We start from the raw sequence: 6,528 nt of genomic DNA, 5'->3' as shown, positions 1-6,528 counted from the left end.
CTTTGCTTCATCCAATCTATTGATTCCCTCTAATGCACCCTTCATTTCCAATACTGTACACTTCATTTCTGACTGGTACCCTATTATGTTTTCCATCTCCACTTTTTTTTTCTATTTCTTTGTTAAAGTTCTCACTGAGTTCATCTACTCTTTCCCTAAGTTCATTGAGCATCTTTATAACCAGTGTTTTGAACTCTGTGTCTGGTAAATTGCTTGTCTCCATTTTGTTTAGTTCATTTTCTGGAGTTTTGTTCTGTTCTTTCATGTGGGGCATGTTTCTTTGTTGCTCCATTTCTGCGGCTTCCCTCTGTTTGTTTCTATGTGTTAGGTAGGGCTTCTAAGTCTTCCCAATCTTGGTATAGTGGCTTTACATAGTAGGTGTTCTATGAGTCCCAGTGGTACAGTCTTCCTCACATCCTGAGCCAGTTGCTGAAAGTGTGTCCTTTGTGTGGGTTGTGGATGCTCTCCTATTGTAGTTGACCATTGGTTGCTGCTACAGGTCAATGGGAGGGATTAACCCTTGGGCTGATTGGTTATAAGGACTGGCTCGTGAGGGCTTGACCCTATGGAGTAGGATTCACTTTAGCAGGGCTCTGGTGCCTGTCCAGTCTGCCCTTTGGGTGTGTCCTCAGATGGAGACATTGGGTGCTTCAACTCTGGAGCTAGTTGAAGCAGGCCACTGGGTATGCTGGCTCAAGGTCCTCCTAGGAGGGACCCAGCTGCAGGCCAAGTTCAGCCACAGCCTTTGCACTTTTGGGGGCACCTGCTATGAGTCAACACACAATATGAAGAAAGCTGCCACTCAGGCTGAGCTTATAGGTGCCTCAAGAAGCCAAGCCAGAAATTGAGGCCGGCTTCCACTCGTACAGGGCTTGAGGCTGCTCAGCAAGATGTACAGGGCACACCTAGGCCTGATGCTGCTTTTTATTAGGTTTTGTGAGCCTTTGAGAGGTTTCAGGAAAGTCTGCAACACGAGCCAAGAGAGGCCATTTGTATGGAATAAACCACTGGAGGCAGCTTAGTTGAGCTTGCAAGTTAGGAGGGACTGGGTCTCAGGGAATCAACTGGATAGGGTGACTGTGTTTGCCAGGTAATGAAGACTCAGATATGGTGTCTTCCTTTGTCTGCATGCTGGGAGGGAGGGAAGGTTCAACAAAGGAACAGTAGATACCATCAGCACTTCTCTCTGGGAGAAAGCTGCCCCTCAAGCCCTTGCCATGAAGTCCAACAACTCAGTTCCTCCCAATGTGCCCCTGACCCTCTTTGAGCACCTGCTCCAGCAACAGAGCTCAGAGCAAACGAGTAAGTTCTGAGTAAGTTCAGGCATGGGCCCTTTAAAAGGAACGTCTGCCACTCCTGCAGGGCTCCATCTCACTCAGTCACAGTCTCTGCTGGTTTTCACAGCCAGAGGTTGTGAGACTTTTTTTCCTGGCATTGGAACCCTGGGATGGAGAGCCTAGTGTGGAGCCAGGACCCCTCATTTTCTGGGGGTACCTCTGCAGCCAAGATAACTCTCCTGATTCTTGACTACCATACAGTTATGGAACTGGCCCATTTTGGATCTCCACCCCTCTTACAAGTCTGAAGGTGACCTCTTATGTATTTTTCCAGTTGTAGGACTTCTTTTTAGCCAGACCTCAGGTGACTTCTAGAAATGGTTGTTCTGTAGTTTCATTATAATCTTGCTGTGCTTGTGAGAGGAGGCAAGCACAGCATCTACCTTCTGTGCCATGTTGACTAAAGCTCTATTTCTTGACAAGAGCATGGGTAACACACATGTATTTATTTATCAAAATTGAATAAACTTTATATTTATGGTCTGCACATTTCACTGTCTCTAAATTATACTCTGATAAGCTTAAAAGATGGAAAGTTAAAAATAAAAAAATAAAAAAAAACAGTAGACAAGTTCCCAGACAGAATTTTTTGAAGAATATAACAAACTTAATCTAAAATTTATATGGAAATGCAAAGTACTTAGAATAGTTCTGATATACCTAAAGAAGAAAACATTTAGAATATTGCACTATATTATATTGACTTAATATAAAGCTATACTAATTAAGAATAACTTACAGGTTACAGACAAATAGACCAAAACTGGATAGGGTCCTAGATTAGTACCACATTATTTAGTCACTTTATATACAGAAATGCCACAGCAATTTAGAAAGGAAATAGATGGTCTCATCAAAAATGGTGCTGGGAGTAATTTTTGGACTGCAGATCAAGAAGGAGATATAACAAGAAGAAATGTCCTACAATTTTAATTAGCTAAGCAAAATGACAATGGAGTTTGGAGTGGCAAAGGTGGCTAGAATTTAAAGGGCAGAGTCCCCTAAAAAGAGATTATATGGAGAAAGAGCTTTAGAAAGCTGCATAGTTGTCTTTGCTATATGACAATCTATACATTTGTAGGGTGAAATCCCACAAGCTAAAACAAAGAAGAAAAAAAAAAACTTCTTGGGGAAGAATGATTACCACAGAACTGTACAATAAACAATTCCCAAACTCACACAGGGCTGAGGAAAGTTTAAGCTGTCAGTGTGCATCATGGAGAAATTTTCCTGAACACATGAGGTCTCTCATTAGAGATCCTGCAAATGCTACACCTCACAAATGAAGCTAAATCAAAGCTGGAATATATTCATTAACATAGATTTGTGCTATGAGAACTATTAAAGAAAGTTTTTCAGGCAGAAAGGAAATGACACCAGATGGAAACTTGGCTCTATACGAAAGATTGATGAAAGTTGCAAATATATGGATAAATGTACAATATAATTTACCATATACAATATACAATATACCATATATATAAATAAATTGTATGAAAATATAATTTTCAGAAGAGGTAAATGGAAGTAAACTATTGAATCAGAATTTATACATAAAGTCATAAAATATTACTTGAAGTTTGACAATAATTTAAAGAAGCATATTATAAATGCAGGAGTGACAACTAAAATAAAACAAACAGAAGGCAAATAAAGTAAAAAGAAAATAAAATAATTAAGTCAAAGAAAGCAAAAAAATATAGGGAAAATGAACAAAGAACATATGGAATGAATAGAAAACACATTTTAAGAAGGTGAACTAAAACCTGACCATATTTGTAAACACATTAAATATATGTAGTATTAATACAACAATAAAATGTCAGAACTGACTTTTTTTTTTAAAGACAACTATATTTTGTTTACAGGAAACTCATTTAAAATGCAAAGACACAGATTATTTAAAATAAAAAAAAGATTAAAAAATATACAAGGCAAATACTAAGCATAAGAAAGCTGTAGTGATGATATAAACATCAGAAAAAGAAGACTTCAAAAAAAGGAATAACAATAAATAGGGGAATTTTAAAATAGTAAAATAGTCAATAAACCAAGAAGTCATTATGATCTTAATGTGTCTACACAATACATAGTTTTAAAACACCTGAAATAAAGCCTAACATAACTGAAAAAAGAAAAAGACAATTCCATTATTATTGTTGGAAATTATAACCCTTTTCTCTCAATAGTGGATAAAAACAAGTAGACACACACAAAAAACAGTAAGAACATAAACAATCTGAATAATATTATTCACCAACATGATCTAATTGACATTTACAGGACAAGCCATCCAAAAATAGAAAATACATATTTCTTTAAAGCATATGAGAAATACTCACTAAGATAGACCATATGCTAGACCATTAAAACATAGCTTAAAATATATGAAAAAACTGAAATTATAGAGTATGTCCTCTTACAAAAATAGACTCAAATTAGAAACAAAAAAAGAGAAACATCTGAAAAAATTAAGTATTTAAATATTAAACAACACAGTCTTAAAAAATCCATGGATCAGAGTAGAAATTACAGAAAAAAATATATAAAAAAATACTGAACTAAATGGAATAAAAACACAACATATAAAAATGTATGGCTTAATAATATACTGGCAAGCCAAATTCTGTAAGCATATTAAAAAGATCATTTACCATGACCAAGTGGGACTTATTCTTGGAATGCAAGAATAGTTAAACATTTGAAAATCTATGAATGAAATCTTCCACATGAACAAAATGATGAGGAAAATACATACAATTATCTTCATGCAGAAAAACATTCTTTTTATTTTTTTGTTTTTCTATTATAGCTGATATTCAATATTATTTCATATTAGTTTCAAATGTACAGCATAGTGTTTATGCATTTATATAATTTAAAAAGTAATCCTCCAATTAGTCTTGAAACCCAGCTGGCACTATACAGAGTTATTGACTATATTTTATATACTGTACTTTACATCTCTGTATTTTGTGAATTCCAATTTGTATTTCTTAATCCCTTCATTTGTACCCTGCCCCTTAACCCTCCTTCCATTTGGTAACCATCATTTTGTTATCTGTATTTATCAGTATGTTTCTGTTTTGTATGTTCATTTATTTTGTTCTTTAGATTCCAGGTATAAGTGAGATCATATGGTGCTTGTCTTTCTCTGTCTGACTTATTTCGCTTAATATAATACTCTCTAGGTCCTCCCACATTGTTACAAATAGTAAGATTTTATTCTTTTTTATGGCCAAATAATATGCCATTGTATACATGTACCACCTCTTTATCTAATTGTTTATTAATGGGCACTTAGGTTGCTTCCATATCTTGGCTATTGTAAATAACACTACAGTAAACATCAAGGAGCATATATATTTTCGAATTAGTGTTTTGAATGTCTTCGGATATATACCCATGAAGAGAGATGCTCAGTGCCACTAATCATCAGAGAAATGCATATTAAAATCACAATGAGATATCCTCTCACACCTGCCAGAATGGCTATCATCAATAAATGAACAAACAAGTGTTGGTCAGGATGTGGAGGAAAGAGAAACTTCATGCACTGTTGATGAGATTGCAAATTGGTTCAGCCACTATGGAAAGCAATATGGAGTTTCTACAAAATTAAAAATAGAACTACCTTATGACTCAGCAATTCTACATCTAAGTATTTATCCAAAGATATTCAAAACACTAATTGGAAAATATGAATGCACCCCTACATTTATCGCAGCATTATTTACAATAGCTAAGATATAAAAGCAACCTAAGTGCCCATCAATAGATGATTTAATAAAAATATGTGGTACATTTATACAGTGGAATATTACTTACAGTACTATTTTGAATAGAAGGAGCATACATAATTAATAAAGGAAAATAATGTAGATTTCTATATTGACTACTGTCTTCTCTTGGTATCCGATATGGGTGGGGAATTTGTTCTAGGACCTCCACAGACACCAAAATCTACTGATGCTCATGTCCCTTAATCAGCCTTACATATCTTAGAGTTCCGCATCCTTCCATTTAACCAAATGTAGATAGAAAAAGTTGAATCCATGGATGGATATGGAGGGTTCATTGTATGTTAGATTCTGAATTCTCATTGGTACTATACATGATAATATTGTGAAAAACATTCTTAATGTATACATAGGCATGCATACGTACTTCCAAAAGCTTAGCTATCTCTGGAAATGTATACAAGAAAATTATAAGTAGTTGTCTCTAGAGAGGGCAACTCATGGAAAAGAGTTTCAAAATGGGATAGAGACTTAGTTTATTTTTTTTTCTATTTATTAAGAGAAAAATACACAAAGTCAGGAATAGAATAAACTCATCTGTACAACTTGATGATATTTTACTTATGATACCACCATCTAGATAATGATATAAAATATTTCTAGTACTTTTGAAGTTTTGTTTTATATACTTTTCAATCAATAACCCTTCTTACAATGTGAGATTCATTCTTCTGATCTCAATCATAATAAATTAGTTTTGCTTGTTCTTGAATGTCACATAAAGGGAAACATTCTGTAGATTCTCTTGTGTCTGACTTTTTCACTCAACATATTATCTTTGAAAGTAAATCTAGTTTTATGTACCAGTAGTTTATTTTATTGCTGTATTCAACTGTAAGAATGTACTATAAAATATTTATATTTTATACTGAGGGTGGTGCTTCTAAATATAGACTTTTATGAGCATTCTTGTACATGTCTTTTGATGGACATATGTATTCATTTTTCTTGAGAATATACCTACTATATTTCAATGTTTAATTTTTCATTATCATATCGGCATTTATCTAAGACATGTATTGTATATTGGCCTTGTATTCTGTCACATTGCTAGACTCATTTACTAGTTCCAAAACCTATTTCGTAGGTACTCTAGAATTTTTTGATGTACACTGCCATGCACACATAAGAAAGTTTTATTTCTTCCTTTTCAATCTGCATAGATTTATGTCTATTTGTTGCTTTATTGCTTTGGCTAAGATCTCCAGTACAATGTTCAATGGATATGATGAAATTGTCTATCTCTTTTTTGTATCTACCTCTAAGGAAAAATATTCAGTCTTTAGTCTTTCGCAAATTAATAAAATGTTTATATATAATGTTTATATACATGATGAATGTGTATGTATATATATCCATTCCTAATAAATCAAATATATATCAGAACACTA

The sequence above is a fragment of the Pteropus vampyrus genome, unplaced genomic scaffold, assembly GCF_000151845.1.
Source record: "Pteropus vampyrus isolate Shadow unplaced genomic scaffold, Pvam_2.0 Scaffold63, whole genome shotgun sequence".
Lineage (NCBI taxonomy): Eukaryota > Metazoa > Chordata > Mammalia > Chiroptera > Pteropodidae > Pteropus > Pteropus vampyrus.
Note: the sequence above shows the minus strand (reverse complement) of the source record.